This window comes from Ailuropoda melanoleuca, chromosome 14 (assembly GCF_002007445.2).
Source record: "Ailuropoda melanoleuca isolate Jingjing chromosome 14, ASM200744v2, whole genome shotgun sequence".
NCBI classification, from domain to species: domain Eukaryota; kingdom Metazoa; phylum Chordata; class Mammalia; order Carnivora; family Ursidae; genus Ailuropoda; species Ailuropoda melanoleuca.
The window spans coordinates 68,926,809-68,944,864 of NC_048231.1; the positions used below are offsets into that span (position 1 = coordinate 68,926,809).

Here is an 18,056-nt window from a genome sequence, read left to right on the forward strand (position 1 = left end):
ACCAACTACTTAATTACTTCTCCTTTCCCAGGAGTACATTACAGGGGAAGGGAGAAACTCAGTAGTTTTATCACTCCTACTTCGAATCTTTGTCACTGAATAGGCTCCTTGTGTACATCAGGCAACTCTCCGTAGAGCTTCAGCGTGTGTACTGTGCGAATGTAGTCCACGTACCCCGACCCAAAGTAAAGACAACCTGGGAAAACATACCTAACATCCCAACAGACAACTGTTTTCCAAGCTTGGGGCACACTGAATGGGTGACTTCCCTCCCCCAAACGTTCTGCTTAAACTGACCTAATTAAAATATCTGTCCACTGTCAAGTCACTTAATTATATTTTTTTCATATATTATAACTACAGCTCTATTTTCTTTATCCATAGTCTTATCTCCCCATCTAGGTTGTAGGCTATTTATATTCTTTGCCTACATCTATACAATATGTGGTTTGAGAAGACAATTAAAATTTATTGAATTAGAATAAGTCATCTTATTTTAGAATAAGTCACATGAAAGAGACCAAGAAATAATAATCTCTGTGTACTGTGTATTCAGACTAAGAAAATGAATTATTTCCAGAGCAAGTTCTCAAGAATATGCCCGTTTCCTTGACCTCATAGGTAGACTTGATTTTCAGAAATGTTCTCCCCTCTTCCCTCTAACTGAGAAAGAGTATATTCTGTCAAACGAAGACATCATCATGGCTGTGCAAACACACCTGGTTTTCCAGGATAAGGGATTGTCACAGAGGATGACCAGACAAATGCTTATTCCCCTGCCCCAACAAGTTACCTCACAGTCTGCCACTCAAATCTCACAGATCTTCTGTTTTTCCAACAGAATACAACGCCCTAACAGAACTCGGGGTCTATCAAAGAGCTCTGCCTAGTTTTATATCCATTTCAACTCACCAACTTCACGAGCGTCCTCACCTCTCAACTCTCTTGGAATCTTTTCCCATTTTGTTCTCCTCAGGGCAGATTGTGACCTGAGAGAATCTTTGCTGCTTCTCAGTACCCACTCTGTTTTGCTCTTGGTGGAAGGTGACTGTAGAGACGCTGCCATGTGAGTTGTCTCTGACCAAAAAATAAAACTGTGTTACCTACCTCCAAATTATTCCCATTCCCGGCTTGGACTCTGCAACGCATTCGTGGAGTTTCACAGAGGATACCAAACTGGAACTGGGAAGGAGCACCTCAGAGATGAATTGCCATTGAGAGTCAGCAGGGTGAAATGACAAAAAGCTAAGTGGACTCACAAAGAACCCCAGTCTATGTTCTTGCACTAGAAGAATTCGTTACAGGACTTTGAACCAATTATCTCACCTCAGATTCCTTGTTAATAAAATGAAATATTACACTGAATTACAGGGATGGGTCCTCCAATTCCAAAATGCTGTGCTTTAAAAAGAAATAAAATAAAATAAAATTCTGTGCTTAGATTTTCTAACTTAAACTCAATAATGCCCCCTCCTGCACAGGAATCTATTCTAAGCAAATAACCCAATATATAACCAAAAATTTATATACAAAAATATATTGTTTAGACAAAGAAATCTGGAAAAGACTAAATATATATTTAACAATGAGGGATGGCTAAGTGAATTCTGATACATCCAAATAGGATTTTACGCAACTATTAAAAAATATTTTCAAAGAATCTATAATATCATGGTGTGTTTATTTTACATGTCATCTTTCTTTAAGCAGAAGAAAACTATAGTCAAAATTATCCAGGATTTTTAGATATGAAATTAAGAAATACAGCAAAATGTTGATATTGGTTACCTCTGATAGTTAAATTATGTGTGCTTTTAATGTTATTTCATAAATCTTTCTATATTTTTCAACTTCTCTACATTGGACTTGTGTTATTACCTCTCAGTGAGAAAATGGGCACGTGGTGTCACTTTTTATTATTAAGTTCCAAAACCAAGTGTGTTTTTCACTAAGAAAGAATCCAGAATATAACTGTATAATTATGAATTTTGGAGAGATGAAAAATCCAAAAGCAGAAATTTGGGAATGAATATCCATATGTGAATAGGATGAAATGATTCAGGGTTCACAATAAGTTATCTGTAGAATGTGTGGCCATCAATTTCACAGTGCTATTTAGAAACACATGCTTATTTATAGCACCGTTAATACAATTCAAAAGAGAAGTGCATGTTTTGAAAAGATCTTAAGGGTAAAATAGAATATCTTGATATTGAGTTATATAAACTGAGATGACTTGCAATAGCCTTGTTCTTTCATAAGAAATTTTCATGAGTAGAATAGATACTAATCCGATTAATATTTTTTAGGTCAGCTGCTCAAAGCAGCCCAAGAAACTATGCAGCCTACAAAAATTGTTCAATAGATCACAATCTTTTTTATTGTTGCTCTGAACAAGTTCTCTTATTTGATTTAAACTAGTGGCCTCACCATGAAGCTCTTTGTGGTGCTATAAAATAACAATTTTAAAATGTGACCTGCAAAACATTGATTTTGCAGAGGTTCAAATTGTTTTGTCTTGTTTTAATTTCACTGACATCAGCAGCCAGTGTGTTTGGTACCCATGCTGCTTAACTCCAAGGCCTGACCTCTGAGCCCATGTTGTTACCTTGAGTTTGTGAGATTTTAGGTGCCCTTGGGCCTGAAGGAAGAGTAGGAAAGCAAACAACTTTGTGAGCTCTCCCCCAGGTCTCTGGGTCCTGGGCTTGGCACATCTTCCTGAGGTACATTCTGAAGCATTATGTCCCAAAGACTGTGTCTTCCCCTCGGTGATTGGATTCTTCATAGGAAATTAAACGGGTCACACCAGCACAGATCACGTTACAAATTCTGTTCACACTGAGCAAGAAGTTAAGCTAACCATTTGCAAAGGGGGATTTGAGACTTTGCGAAACCACACACATTGACATCATAGTTCCCTCATGGTTAAGAGAGAGAATCAAACAGGTTGCTTCACATCTGACAAAGTTTGTTTGCTAATTGTAGTTATGCTCTAGGAGTAGCCTACCTTAACTAGATAAATGAGAGGCTCTTCAGTTTACAAAATGAGAAACAGTGAGATGTATAACCAATCTGTAGGAGGAAAAAGATGCAAAGGAGAGACTCCCAAAGAAAGGAAGACAGGAGCTGAAAGTGTCTATTCAGCTAGCCACACATGGGAGTAACTATGAATTATTCAAATTGTGGTTCTGTTTGTCTTTCCTTCATCAACGTCCTGAAGACAATTAAGGGGCTCTGACTTTCAGTGTATATGTTTCTTGCCTTTTGGCCTGTTCTGCCTCTGTTACACGCCGTATAGGACGGTGGCATCATGAGTCACAACACGGAAGGATTTTTCGGAGTTGTAGTAGTGCCAAAGCTATTTTAATAATCTCTACTGATTTGTTGTAGGGCTTTTTTTCCTTTAAATGATAGAGAAATCTTGCAATGCCTAACACTCCTTTTATTCTTTACAGCAACTTTCTGCCATGAAAGTTTTTTTTCCACACAGGTTTTTGTTTTGTTGTTGTTGCTGTTGTTGTTTGGTTTTTGGTTTTTGCTGTTTGGTTTTTTAACCCCTGGCTAAGGCTTCAAAGGGATTTTAATGCTAATGTTCCCATGCAATTGGCTTTGGTCTCTGGTAATTTCCTGAGTTAGATGACTGCGGAGAAAAGCAACTAGAAAGTCTGTAGTGGTGAGACCTTTACAGGCCTCGCTACTGATCAAGGTGACCTTTCAAAGGCTGCTGTGAAGCCAACACTGGTAAATTGTTAAAAATGTGATCTCTGTACATAATTTCTATTCTGAGGCTCTTTATGATGACAATTCTTTATACTCCATTTTTTTTTTTTAAAGATTTTATTTATTTGACAGAGACAGAGACAGCCAGCGAGAGAGGGAACACAAGCAGGGGGAGTGGGAGAGGAAGAAGCAGGCTCATAGCGGAGGAGCCTGATGTGGGGCTCGATCCCATAATGCTGGGATCAAGCCCTGAGCCGAAGGCAGACGCTCAACGACTGCGCCACCCAGGCGCCCCTATACTCCATTTTAATTTGAAAAAAAAACTGCTAATAAATAACATCTAGACCACTTCTTGAAAACGCGATATAAATATCGAAATGAAATGCTTTACTTCATGTTTTTCATATTAAAAAGATTTTTTTAATCACCTGCCAATTTTAATACTCTTTTTACAGTCCATTTCATACTGGGAATATGTAAAACCTTTTGACTGGTCATCTCCTCTAGATGGTTTGTAAGTGGGAGCAAGCAATCCTGCCTAGTTGCCTGAAACGGTTACTGTATTATGCCCATATTATGAATCAGATAATTGAAAATGGGTATGTGGTTGAGAATGACAGTTTTATCAGTGAGGGCAAGTCAGGTGTCAATGAGCTTTCTTGTTGTCCCTCTTGTTCAAACCTCATAAACAGGGGAGCCTGGGTGGCAGAGTTGTTGCGTGTCTGCCTTCGGCTCAGGGCGTGATCCTGCCATTATGGGATCAAGCCCCACATCAAGTTCCTCCGCTATGAGCCTGCTTCTTCCTCTCCCACTCCCCGTGCTTGTGTTCCCTCTCTCACTGGCTGTCCTATCTCTGTCAAATAAATAAATAAATAAATAAATAAATAAATAAATAAATAAATCTTTAAAAAAAAAACCAAAAAAAAACCTCAAAGAGTTTGGCTAAATAACACTAGCGATAATTTATTGAGCACTTACTATGCTTCAAGCTCAGTGCTTTGTATTTTCCTTGGGCTATCTCATTTAATACTTTTTCATAACCCTTTAAAGTAGAAATTTTGCAGAAGAGTAACCAAGGTTTCACGAGGTTAAATGATCTCTCCAAGATCACAGAGTTAGTCTGGGTGAGAGCTGGATTTCAAACCCACATCCAAGTGACTCCGTGGTTGCTTCTCCTCAGAACTACTCTTGCCTGCCTCCCTTTGCAGTGTGGGATAATAAGGAAGAGGCTGTGCAAACCCCTCAGGGATTGAACCACAGCAGGGAATGCTGTGAACATAGCCCTGGAGCAGCCGAGCTTTCCTCCACCTTGCTGACACAAAGCATTCATTCCCTGCTTCATCCTTTCAAGTAATAGCCAGTGGGCATTACGTTATGCCAAACCCTTTGCTGGTTACATGGTATGGAAAGATGAATAAGATCCCCTTCCCCTTCCTGGGAGAGTCCATGTCTAAAGAGAGAGAATAGATATGTCAATGAATTATTATGAAGTATGAGCTAAATTTGGAAAGTAAGCAAAGCAGGGGAAGCAGGGGAGTGGCAGTGCAAGACCCGAGGGATAGAGTAGCTGCTGGCTGGAGGACGGAGAATGGCAGCTGTGAAGGACATCCATGGTGGAAAGGAGGGACCGCAGCTAACACGAGGTGAAGCCTGTGGCCCAGGCCTCCTGTCAGGCTTCCTTAAAGTACTGGGAATAAAGTGAAGGTGGTTCCTTAAATCGTAATTATATAGTCATGGGTTTGGCAGGGGGGCGGGGGTGGGGGGGTCCCAGGATTCTTCAGAGTTGCTGTTGTCCCAACTCCAAAACTCCCATTCTTAAGACAGAGCCCCCAAGTATGGCTTGGTGGATTCTCTCAGGTTGTGTCACCACAGATCCAAATCTATGATCATTTTAAATAGGACCAAGACTTAATCTGCTTAAATAATGGTTAAACACAGGGTTTGAGGAAAAGAAAATGAGGAATTTTACCTCCCACCTCTGAGCTGTGATTAGAAGTTTGCTCTAGGAAAACACTTCGAGACTAGCCCTTCCTACACTGATGTCGTGTTTTCAGCATCTGTGTTGACTGAATTATTTAACTTTTATATATATATTTAAAGGAGCTGTGAGATCATTGCTGCATTTTTCTATCGAGTTCATAACTGGCGTCTAAAAATACTTGGTTGGAAGAAGTAGCCGCTAATGATCAGCCTCTTGAGGGATTAGTGGCGACTTAAAAATGCATGTAGTTATTTCGTTCGTTTAAATGCTTCTGGGGACCTCTTATTCTTATACCTCTCCTATTCGTTTTTCCTTCTTTTTTTTTCCTTGTTCACGAAGTTGAGTCAGCACCAGAAACATATTCAAATTAGATTTGTCATACGAAAAAAAAAAAACCCTCTGACTTTGTCAGGGTGGGTGGAGGGGGAAAAAGGCAACTTTCTGTCAGTCTTTTGTGTTTCAGCAGCTGGATTCATCGCTGCCATGGCAACGGCCCACATGATACGGTGTATTAGATTGCTGTGTGTTGAGCACAAGGGGAAGAAGGAACACAGCGTTTTATTGAAGTTAAAGGTTGCTTTGGAGTTTCTTCTGTGGAAATGTGTAAGGTCAAATACTGTAGCTCTCAGCATATGTAGTACTTTAGGGGAAGAATTAGGGGCATGTTGGTGCATTTCACTACAAAACCAGGTAAGGCACAACCGGATCTATGAAACTGAACTCTTCTGTTGCAGGAGCATAAGTTGCTGAGTGGAATTTCACGGGCGCCCCCACCCCCAGCCCTCCATGGGCACAGGACAAATTTCTCCTGTCACCCTCTCCCTGTCCCCAGCTCCCTCCCCTCCGACTTCACCCCTTATTAATTTGAGAGGCTAAAACGTTGTGAATTTCTCTCGTTCTTTGGTAGTGTGTGTGAAGGTGTGTGTGCAAGTCAAAGAAAGAAAACTGGAAAGAAGTAGTAAGAATGCAGTAATTCGTGTCTTCAGGTCAATGTAAAGCTGAGCAAAGTGCTTCCTTGCTTTGATCTTTGAAAATGGTCCACCTTTCCGGGAGGACACCTGATTAGCGGCGTTGCTCCCAAGCTGTTTGTCTCTTCTACTAAATTAAACGGGAGGACAAAATCCTCCCGCATGTTACTTCGGGTGTTTATTGTATCTGCGCGTTTATTCCTCTTGCATCATATTCCTGCCAGCCTCATCTCCCAGGAGTAGTTCAGTGTTATCTGTAATTTTTAAAACATATTTTATTTCCATTAGTATTCTGTTCTTTCGGGCATTGTGGTTGTGTGTGCTTCGGAGGATTTAAAAATAGAAGTAAATACAATTCGGGTTGGTAGAAAATGAACTCTTGCTTAGAGGCTGGGGAGAACTGAATGTAAACAATGCAGGGTGGTGGGGAAGCAGCAATTCCCAGAGCTCAGAAGCCTCCTCCTGCATTGTTTACTGGGCCCCCTAGCAGCTCGCTTCAAAAGCAGTGGCTTTGATAAACGGAGAGCAAGTTAAAGGAGGAGAAAATGTCTTGACTAATAACTTATGTTGCTTCCTTCTCCACAGTTTCTACTGATGTTTGATGTTGGTCTTTCTCATAAGACATTAGGATTTACTTTATTTTTTTTTTTTTTAGCCCAGGGCTAACCCAGTCAACTTTTCTCGACTTAGAACAAAGTTGTCCTGGCAGCTTTAGGGACAAAGCTTAAGGAAAACAGGAGCAGAGCCCCCCGGGGGTTACTCAAGGGGATTCACTCTCTACCTGCAGTGTTTTCATCAGAGAAAGTCTTTTGAAAATACTATCCTAGCTAAAATCAGTTATTTGCCCCTGGAGTGATTTGGATAAAAGCCAAGAAAATGATCCCAAGTTTGGTCATATAGCACTCTTTCTTCACAAAGGGAAGCAGATTTTGTGAAATCCATTTATGCTCTGTGATTTTCTGTGCTATTTCCTTAGTCTTTCTAGTTTTCATACGTCTGGGTCATCTTCTAAATTTGAGCAAAGAGTTGTAATCACTTTTCAAAACAATGTTTTTGCCATGATTGCAAATAAAGGGAACTATTCCCTGATAACAATATCAATCGCAATAACACTGAACATGTGTAAAATGCCCATGCTGTATCTGCAATCATTCTTTCCTTTTACCCTGTGTTGTTTGGAATATGGAACAAGCTATGAGCATCAACTCTGAAACATCTAATAGTTTCACAAGCATAAGTTGTTATTAGCTAAGAATAGGAAGTTCCCAAGAAGGAGTGAAAGATGGTACCTGATAAAATATTTTAAAGCGTGAAATTCTCAATACTGACAGTATCTGAGGTAGAAAGTGGTAGGTATTTATTAAATGAAAAATAAAGGAGGGAGGGAGGCAAAGAAGAAGGGAGAGAAAGTCAGAGACACAAAGAGAGGACACAAGAAAGACAGATGAAAGGTAAAGATAAACGTGTAAATGATCTCTTAACCATGCTTGCTTCTTTCCCAGCACTACTGGAATGGGTTAAATCTTTATATATAAAAGAAACAAGATGGAGTAGTGTGGATGAGGTGGAATTACTGAAAAGTACTAACATTCTACGATCTCATATTTGAAGTCCTTGATCAGGCCTAGATCTGTTCTAGAATGGAGTGAAAACAAATTCCTAGTGTTTCAGTTCCTATAGTTCCTATTGGCTCAGTCCTTGCTGCTGTGGGCTAAGATACCAGCCAGCTGAGACATTAGAGTGAGATGTATGTAAAAACGAATATGTACCCAGATTTCTGTGATCTTTATACACCTGACACTAGGCCATATGTACATGTCCATTTCTCAGGTCAACGTAACTGAGAGGTGCATATGATGGAAGCTCCTTCTAAATTTTATTTTTTTATTTATTTTTTTTAAAGATTTTATTTATTTATTTGACAGAGATAGAGACAGCCAGCGAGAGAGGGAACACAAGCAGGGGGAGTGGGAGAGGAAGAAGCAGGCTCATAGCGGAGGAGCCTGATGTGGGGCTCAATCCCATAACGCCGGGATCATGCCCTGAGCCGAAGGCAGACGCTCAACCGCTGTGCCACCCAGGAACCCCTTAAATTTTATTTTTTTAAATAACTATGTACTTAAGTTGTACCACATGATTCAATACACACATATACATAGTGAAATGATTACTACACTCAAGCTAATTAATGTATCTTTTCCTCACATAGTTGCTACTTTTTGGTATGTGATGAGAGTACTTGAAATCTACTTTCTTTTTTTCTTTTTCTTTTAATAATATTTTTTATTATATTATGTTAGTCACCATTCAGTACATCCCTAGTTTTTGATGTAAAGTTCCATGATTCATTACTTGCGTATAACACCCAGTGCACCATGCAATACGTGCCCACCTTAATACCCATCACACTTTCTTAGCAAATTTCCAGTGTGCAGTATACAGTATTATTACCTATAGGCATGAAGCTGTACATTAGCTCTCTAGACTTATTTATCCCACATGACTGCAAATTTGTCCCCACTGAGCAACATCTCCTCATTTCTCCAAACTCCCCATCTCTGGGAACCACCATTCTACTCTCTGCTTCAAAGTATTCAACTTTTTCAGATTCCACATATAAGTGAGAATATGCAGTATTTTTCTTTCTGTGTCTGGTATATTTCACTTGGTATAATGTCTTCTAGGTTCATTCATGTTGTTGCAAATGATAGGATCTCCTTTATAAATATTCCATTGTATGTATAAACCACCGTGTCTTTATCCATTCTTATGTTGACAATGCATTATTTCCATATCTTGGTTATTGTGAATAATGCTGCAGTGAACATGGGAGTGCAGATATCTCTTCCATGTTCTTACTTAATTTCCTTTGAGGATATAATCAGAAAAGAGATTGCTGGATCATATGGTAGTTCTATTTTTAGTTTTTTGAGAAACCTCCACACTGTTTTCCATAATGGCTATATGGAAGTTTCTTTTCTAGTTGTTTTGATACTTATATTCTTAAGATACAAAATGATTTTTGATGTGCTTGTTTTAAATTAGAAATGTTGCCAAGGTGTTTTAATGGAATCATATTTTTGTCAATGTTTCTTTAAATGATGCTTTACTGTTAATTTTGTATGATTGGTAGTATTTCTTAACATTTTAGCTTTAATTTCTAGAGCTCCCTAACCTCTCAGACAAACAGCTAATTATCTACATTCATCTCTATTAAGGAGATAGATGTTCAACAGAGTCATGATGAAGAAGAATCATAGTGACTATTATAGCTTCTTCAATAAAATTAGTGATAACTGTTGAACCCCAAGACAATATTTCTAAAGTAAAGTACCATTTTTAGGTATTGCAATCTTTAAACCTATGACTTCATTAAAGTGGATTTTATTATTGAGAACCATGTAATTTTTGCATGAAAAGAATTGGACTTTTTAAAAAATATTCTTAAATGTTTCATACAAAAAAAAAAAGTAATGGCACCATGATCATGATCATGATGACAGTGGCAATAATGATTAATTCAGAGAATAAAATAGACTTTCTTAGAAAGCTGTAAGCCCTGTATGCAGTAAAAGGCCAATGTTTTTAGAAAGAAAATAGAAATTGCTGGGGCATCTGGGTTGCTCAGTTGGTTAAGCCTGTACCTTTAGCTCAGGTCATGATCCAAGGGTCCTGGGATCCAGTACCGCATTGGCTTCTCTGCTCAGTAGGGAGTCTGTTTCTCCCTCTCCCTCTACCCTTCCCCCCCGCTTGTGTTCACTCTCCCACATGCTCTCTCTTTCTCAAATAAATAAATAAAATCTTTTTTTAAAAAAAAGGTAGAAATTTCTAATGGGTGGTATGATTTTCAGATATTTACTTTCAAATTTAATTAATTCCATTAATAACATTCAGAAATCACTAACAATAGGTGTGTCTGCTACATTCTTATCAGAGCTTATTATAAAGGATGTTGACTTTGTTCAATAAGCGATAGAGGCTTTCATCAATAATGATTAAACTTACCTGTAATTGTGCAGTATGTGATAGTAAAAGAGTAAACTCATGGCTAGTAATGAACAATTTGTCTTAATAATGAAAAGTAGCAATCAACTGGTTTCACTCTCATAATAATATTAGCTTGATAAATTTTAGAGTGATATTATTATAGTAATTCCCCACTACCTGGTATGCATATTAGCAAATATTCACTACTGATGCTATTTCAATATTTTAATCATCTTTTCAAATTTTAAGTTATTATTTTCTTTTTTTGAGAGAGAGAGAAAGAGAGAAAGAGCATGCACATGAGCTGGGGAGGAGCAGAGGGAAAAGGAAAGAGAGAATCTCAAGCAGACTGAGTGTGGAGCCTGACATGGGGCTCAATCTCACAACCCTGAGATCATGACCTGAGCTGAAATCAAGTGTCAGGTGCTTAACTGACTGACCCACCCAGGTGCCCCCTTAAATTATTTGTTTTAAATAAATGACAATATTTTATGTCTGAAATCTATTAATTTGTCTTTGTTTGGAGAAAAGTATACTCAGAAGAATCTTTTGCCTCTACCTACCCTCACATGAAAGAAAATGCCATAAGTGTTGACAATTCCAATATATAATGTGGATCCATCAAAGTAGTGGAAGGAAATACAGAACTTGAGATAGAAAAGCATGCTTTCAAAGGCAGAAACCACAAAGGAATGGTTACATGAAAAGTTATTACACACCTGGATAGCTTCTACCATTATCAACATGACTTACCAGAATTGTACATTTCTTACCAAGGATGAACCTGCACTGATACATCATAATTGCCCAAAGAGCATAGTTTACCTCATGGTTCCCTCTTGACATTGCCCATTGTATGGGTCTGGACAAATGTATAACATCTATCCATTATTATAATATCACACAGAGTATTTTCAGTGCCCTAAAAATCCTCTGTGCTCTGCCTCTTTATCTCTCCCTTCTCCACCTTCTTTCCTGGAAACCACTGATCTTTTTATTGTCTCCATAGTTTTCCCTTTTGCCAGAATGTCATATAGTTGGAATCATATAGTATGTAGCCTTCTCAGATTGGTTTCCTCTACTTAGTAATAGGCATTTAAGGTTCCTTTGTACCTTGTTATGTCTTGATAGCTCATTTCTTTTTAGCACTGAATAATAGTACGTTGTCTGGATTATCACAGTTTATTGATTCATTCACCTACTGAAGGACATCTTGGTTGCTTCCAAGTTTAGGCAGTTATGATTAAGCTGCTACAAACATCCGTATGCAGGGTTTTGTGTAGACATAAGTTTTCAACTCCTTTGGGAAAGAACAAGGAGTATGATTGCTGAGTCATATAGTAAGAGTATGTTTAGTTTTGTAAGAAACTTCCACACTGTCTTCTTAAGTGGTTGCACCATTTTGAATTTCCACCAGCAATGAATGAGTATTCCTGTTAGTCCGTATGTCACTAGTATTTGGTGTTCTTGTTGTTCTTGACTTTGAGCATTCTAATAGTTCTATAGTGGTATCTCGTTTTAATTTGCCTTTTCCTAGTAGTATATGATGTGCACATCTTTTCATATGCCTATTTGCCATCTATATATATTCTTTGGTAAAGTGTTTGTTTAGGCCATTGGCCCATATTTTAATTGGGTGGTTTGTTTTTTATTGTTGATTTTTAAGAGTTCTTTGTATATTTTGGATAACAGTCCTTTATCTATTGTGTCTTTTGCAAGTTTATTCTCCCAGTCTGTGGCTTGTCTTCTCATTCTCTTGATATTGTCTTTCACAGAGCAGAAGTTTTAATTTTAATGAAGCCAAGCTTATCAATTATTTCTTTCGTGGATTGTGCCTTTGGTGTTGTATTCACTAATTATTTTAAAAATACCTACAAATTAAAAAAATATCATTTTAATCTTAGCAAATATTTTTAGAAGAGAGATGCAGGAGGAAGAGAGGTAGATAATACCCAATGTTAGGTAGGGTGTGGAAAATGGGAGCTCACATACAGTGCTATTGAGAATACAAATTGTTACTTTTGGAGGGGGTAGGGTTGACATGGCAATGTGTATTAAAGTCTTTAAAAATTACATACCCTTGGACCCAACAATCTTACTGCAAGAAAAATATCCTAAGAAAATAAATAGTTAAACATATATCTACAGGGTTTTTCATTGTTGTGGTGCTCATGTGTAAACAACGGCAGCCAGTCTGAAGAAAAAAATTTGAGAAATGTAAAAAACACACCAGCTTATAATTCTGTTCTGACAGCTATAAAGCTGTAAGAAGTCAAAGACATGGCTATATGCTTATGGAATTGTTCCACTTCTCTACTCTTTAGATAAAACATGAATAGGTGGCATAGTATAGAGAAAAGGGCCTTGGCTGGCTTAAGACTCAGAATGCCTGAGTGCTGCTATGGACTAGCTGAATTAACATAAATATAGAAATATAAGGCATTATTAAAATCCTAATGTTAGAGAGTAGAAAATAAAAAAATCTGTGGATCCCTTTATCCATTTATTTGCATTTGTCTTCACAACTGATCTTGCAAATAAAAACTCCCATATAAAGTAGAAGAGGGAGGGTATATTGTTATAATTTCACCGAAAGGAAATGCCAAATGGTAAAACCTGGAATGCCTTGACTTTGATAGAAAAACAGTAAAATATTTGGATAGGATTTACTTCCCAATTATTATTGTTTGAAATTTACTCAGAAGAAATTTCTGCTTGCATAAGGATGAGCAGAGGATAATTGGTCTCGAATGTAAACTAGCCTTTAGGTGTAGTGAAATGGGCAGAGATCTAGTACAGTGTTGGTCAGTAGAACCTTCTATGGTGGGGCACCTGGGTGGCTCAGTCCGTTAAGCATCTGACTCTTGATTTCATCTCAGGTCATGATCTCAGTGTCATGGGATTGAGCCCCGCGTCAAGGGTTGGGTTCCATGCTCAGCAAGGAGTCTACTTGAGAATTTGCTCTCCCTCTGCCCCTCCCCCTGCCCACAGGCATTCTTGCAGTCTCTCTCTAAAATAAATAAATAAATTTTTTTTTTTTTAAAAAAAGAAACTTCCATGGTGCTAAATATGTTTTATGTCTGTGCTGTCTAATGGTAACTACTAATCACCTGTAGTTGAGCCCTCAAAATATGACTAGTATCATTGGGGAACTGTATATCTAATTTTATTTAATGCTAAGTAATTTAAATTCGAATAGCCATCTCTGACTAGCACTGTCTTACTGGACAGTCGGGCTCTAAAATTAAGGAAACAAATTGGGTCTTTTATTTAATGTGGGATTTATTTCAAACATCTCTGATGAATAAGGGTGATATAGGACAAGCAGATGAATATTCTTTGTGAAATTTCCCTTTCCTTCAAAGAAATACTTAACAGGGAGATCCTTTCATTCTGTGACTGTAAGTCCAAGATTGTTCAGAGAAGTCTTGGTCTCAATATTCTTTAGCCTTGTTCATTAAGAATTCTAATGTTCACTCATTTTTTCATTTACCAAGAAGAAAAAACTGAAGTTGAATTTATATCTCATGTGTAAAAAAAAAAAATGTACTTGTTTTCCTTTATTCTCACACTACTACCACCCTTACAACCCTTCTGACACCAGATGTGTGGATTTTCCACACCAAACAGTTCTAACTACTGCCTGGAGTTACTGTCAGATCCCACAGGTGAAGGGCTCAGTCTCACAAGACTGCCTGCCCCTCCCCCACTCAGATGCCAGTTATAAGTCCAGGTTATCACCTGTGCTTCTGAGCGATTGGTTATAAATTGGAAGTTTCCATGACCCCCTCCTCAGATTCAATCATTTGCTAGAACAACTCACAGAACTCAAGGAAACGCTTACTTCACGTTTCCGGTTTTATTGTATAACAAAGACTATGAGAAACAATCCCAATGAAGAACCAGATGAACAGATACACAAGGCGAGTTCCAGAAGTGTTCTGAGGGCAGGCACTCAGAGTTGGGGTGCACCACTGGCCTGTCATATGAGTGTGTCACCATCCCAGAAGCTCTCCAAACCCCACACTTTTGGGATTTTTATGGAGGCTTCATCAGTTTGGCACAATCAGTCATGAATCATTCTCCCTAAAGGATGGGGAAAGAGTTGAACATTCCAAGTTTCTGGTCATGGGTTGGTCTTTCTGGTGACAAGCCCCATCCCAAAGCTATCCAGGAGCCCACCAAGAGTCACCCTCAGAACAAACACACTCACTCCTATCACCTAGAAAATTCCAACGTATTTAGGAGCTCTGTATCAGGAGCCAGGGACAAAGACCAAATATTAGAACAAGGATGCTCCTAATATTCTTATCACTTGGGAAATTACAAGCATTTTAGGAGCTCTGTGCCGGGGCCCAGGGACAGAGACCACTATCTCTTTTCTATTATTTCACAATCAGACACTGTACTTGACATTGAAAACATAAAGACAATCTAGAGTCCCCAGATTGAAAGTTTCCTTGGAATATGATTAGGAATCATATGACACAGACCAGATGTTACAGAGAAGGGTGAGAAAATGGTTTGTGTAGAAGGAAGCATTAGGATAAACTTTAAAAATAGTGAGCATTAAATAGGAGACTGGGGAAAAGAAGATCTATAGAGAGGGAACAGTTGGGAAAAATCAGGGAAAGGTGAGACTCGGAAATCTCTGAAAATGTAAGTTAGTCCTGAAGATGTAACAAGAGTAGAACTCAGAAGATGTTCAGGGACCAGATCATTATTACCACCACCATCAACACCACCTTCACCACTGCCTTCATCACCATCATCATCACATCCTTGTCACCACCATCATCACTGCCATTGCAGTAACCACATACTGGTCACTTGGCATTAGACCAAGCATTTTTCATACAACCCTATGAAGCAAATACTGCCCTAATTTATTGAAAAGAAAACTGCACTGCCAATAACTGCCAAACTAGGATGTCAGACCAGAGGTAGCCCTGTTAAACCACTCTGAGTTTCCACTTCTGCCTAGTATTCTTATCTCTCTTCTATGGAATTTAAACTGCTTTATCCCAAATACTCTGGGAAGCTGTCTGAGAAAAGTCATACCAGCAGAAAGGTAGAAAATAGACCAGGGGAAAGCCACACTAGATGGACAGAAATAAGTGAAGAAGTTAATGGCAGTTCAGAACAAGGATGAAGGAGGGCAGTTCTGAGCTCAGGGTGTAAAAGTAGAATTTTAAAAGGAGTCAGTTTGAGAGGTGGTTTGCCAATTGTCTGTCTTTACAGTAAGTCAGGTAGAGAACATCTGACTTACTTTTTAAGCCCCCTTGAAAATTGTCAATTACTGCATGCAAGCACTACAGCAAGATTATTGCAGCCAAGGAAACAGAGCTTATCTTGTAATGTGCAAGTTTTCCTAACAAGACCAACTTGCATAAAACATCCTGTTGGAAATAAGTGCCACTTACTGTCATCTGTGTTCTTGAAGCATGTGGCACATCACAATATTGTTTGGAGTTGTGCTATAACTGAAGTTATAAAGAAATATAACTTTATATTTACGAAATTATCCCTTTATGAAAGTATCCCTTTCATTAAAACCTTAATGTTCTTTGATAAGGACATATAGTGATTTTTTTTCTTTCCAACACATAAGGATTTTTAAAGTATATAATTAGAGCTCACTTAGAGAACATAATTCCCTTTATCATTGTGGAAGCAGGTCTTCTAAATGAATTTCTGATTTGGGTACATTATTATTCTCCTGCCTTTGCACATTGAGGTGGGTTTTGTTTTTTTTTTTTCCTCTTGGCAGTATATCCTGGTTCATTTATGGATTGGAAGAGAATAGAAGCTGTTACTTCCAGCGTCAGGGCCTCCACTGTTTTCCAAGAAGTTACTTTCGATTTCTCCCAAAGTCTTATGATCACTGTGGTTGGAAAAGCATGTTGAGAAATGCAGAATAAAGTGGAGGAGGTGAAATGTTGTCTTGACAATAAAGAGCTAAAAGAAGGAGACAGGTACTGCCCAAGGGGATCCGCAGTAGTCTGTCTATCAGGAGGACTAACCAAAGAGGATGAGGAGGAAATAGCAGAGAATAGCAATGTACTGACCATGTAGTTCTTTCCAGTACATTGGATGGCAGTGGAAAACCCAAACATACAGGAGGACACACAGAGCACAGCATATGAGTGTTCTGTGCATTTTCTGATGTAATAAAGTAGCACACTTTCTAAGTGCCATATACTATTCCCAATATGTTTAGTTTACTCATTTTTTTTAAAGATTATTCATTTGAGAGAGAGAGAGAACACACAAGCACAAGCAGGGGGAGGGGCAAAGGAAGAGAGAAGCAGACTGCCCACTGAGCAGGGAGCCTTACTTGGGGTCCCAGGACCCCAGGATCATGACCTGAGAAGAAGGCAGATGCTTAACCAACTGAGTCACCCAGGCACCCCTAGTTTACTCATTTAATTTTAAGTTAATGAATCCTCATTGTTCTCATAGAAAACGATACCTAGCACACAGAAATCACTGAATGCATATAGTTATTATCTCTGTTAATCATTACAACAATCCCATGAGCCTTTTATTATATATCACCTTTAGATTAAGCATGAAGAAATCAAGGCCAGAGAGGTTAACTAATCTCCCCAAGGGCTTACAGTTAATAAGAGAGCTGTAGTTAGTGGGTTTGACCACTATGCCATCTTGCCTACTCTTAATCTACATAAAGCCTATTATATGTAAGGTGATAATACTTACAAAGTACTTACAGAGTACCTGACATATAGTAAATTCTTAGAGCTGCTAGCAATTATTATGATGTAGTAAGGTTTAGAAGATGCTCTAATATTTATGTCATTTTACACAACACTGCTCAGAATGAGTAAGATTGTTAGGGCAGCTTTGGCTTTTTTCTCTTACAAGTTTGAGTAAAGCTTTGTTTACAAGCATGCCCATTATAAATTGGAGGAACCTCTTTCTACCCAAACATTATCAATCAGTGGCGCTTGAAGTTTTCACCTCAAAAAATGTGCCTCATAGAAGTGTTCCATATACACATCTACACAGCTCTGCCCTTTTGACAGAGAATGACTGCAGCTAATGGTCCTAATGTGAGCAAGTGAAATTCCCTTCCATGCTTGGTATTTGCATAATATGTCAATTTGTTCATTGTGGTCTGACATTTGCATAACCTGAGGGAGTTAGTGAGAGGCTGGCAGCCAGGCAAAGGAATCAGGCCAGAGGCTGGAAAGGCATAGTCATAAGGGAACGGATTGGTAATAGGGTCCTCAAGGTAATGCAGGTGGTTCCAGGCAGAACCCCAACCAGACCCTAGAACAAAGTCAGACACAAACTTGGGTTCTGATCTGTGTTCCCTGTGACATGGATTAGTTGGGGCTAGGTGGACTGTCATCCTCTGTACAGAAGTAATTTAATGG

The 18,056-nt window shown here is 38.6% G+C and overlaps 1 protein-coding gene across 21 annotated transcripts in view; it reads left to right on the forward strand.

Annotated features, from left to right (window-relative positions):
- Positions 1–18,056, forward strand: part of DTNA (dystrobrevin alpha) — a 245,090-nt gene that overhangs the window by 81,256 nt on the left and 145,778 nt on the right. Inside the window, exon 1 of one of the 21 annotated variants that reach the window (XM_019797929.2) lies at positions 6,171–6,391. The exons of the other annotated variants lie outside the window; for them this stretch is intronic. The gene's annotated coding sequence lies outside the window, so the exon portion shown is untranslated. Of the gene's footprint in view, positions 1–6,170; positions 6,392–18,056 lie in introns of those variants that run through there. 21 annotated transcript variants of the gene reach the window in all.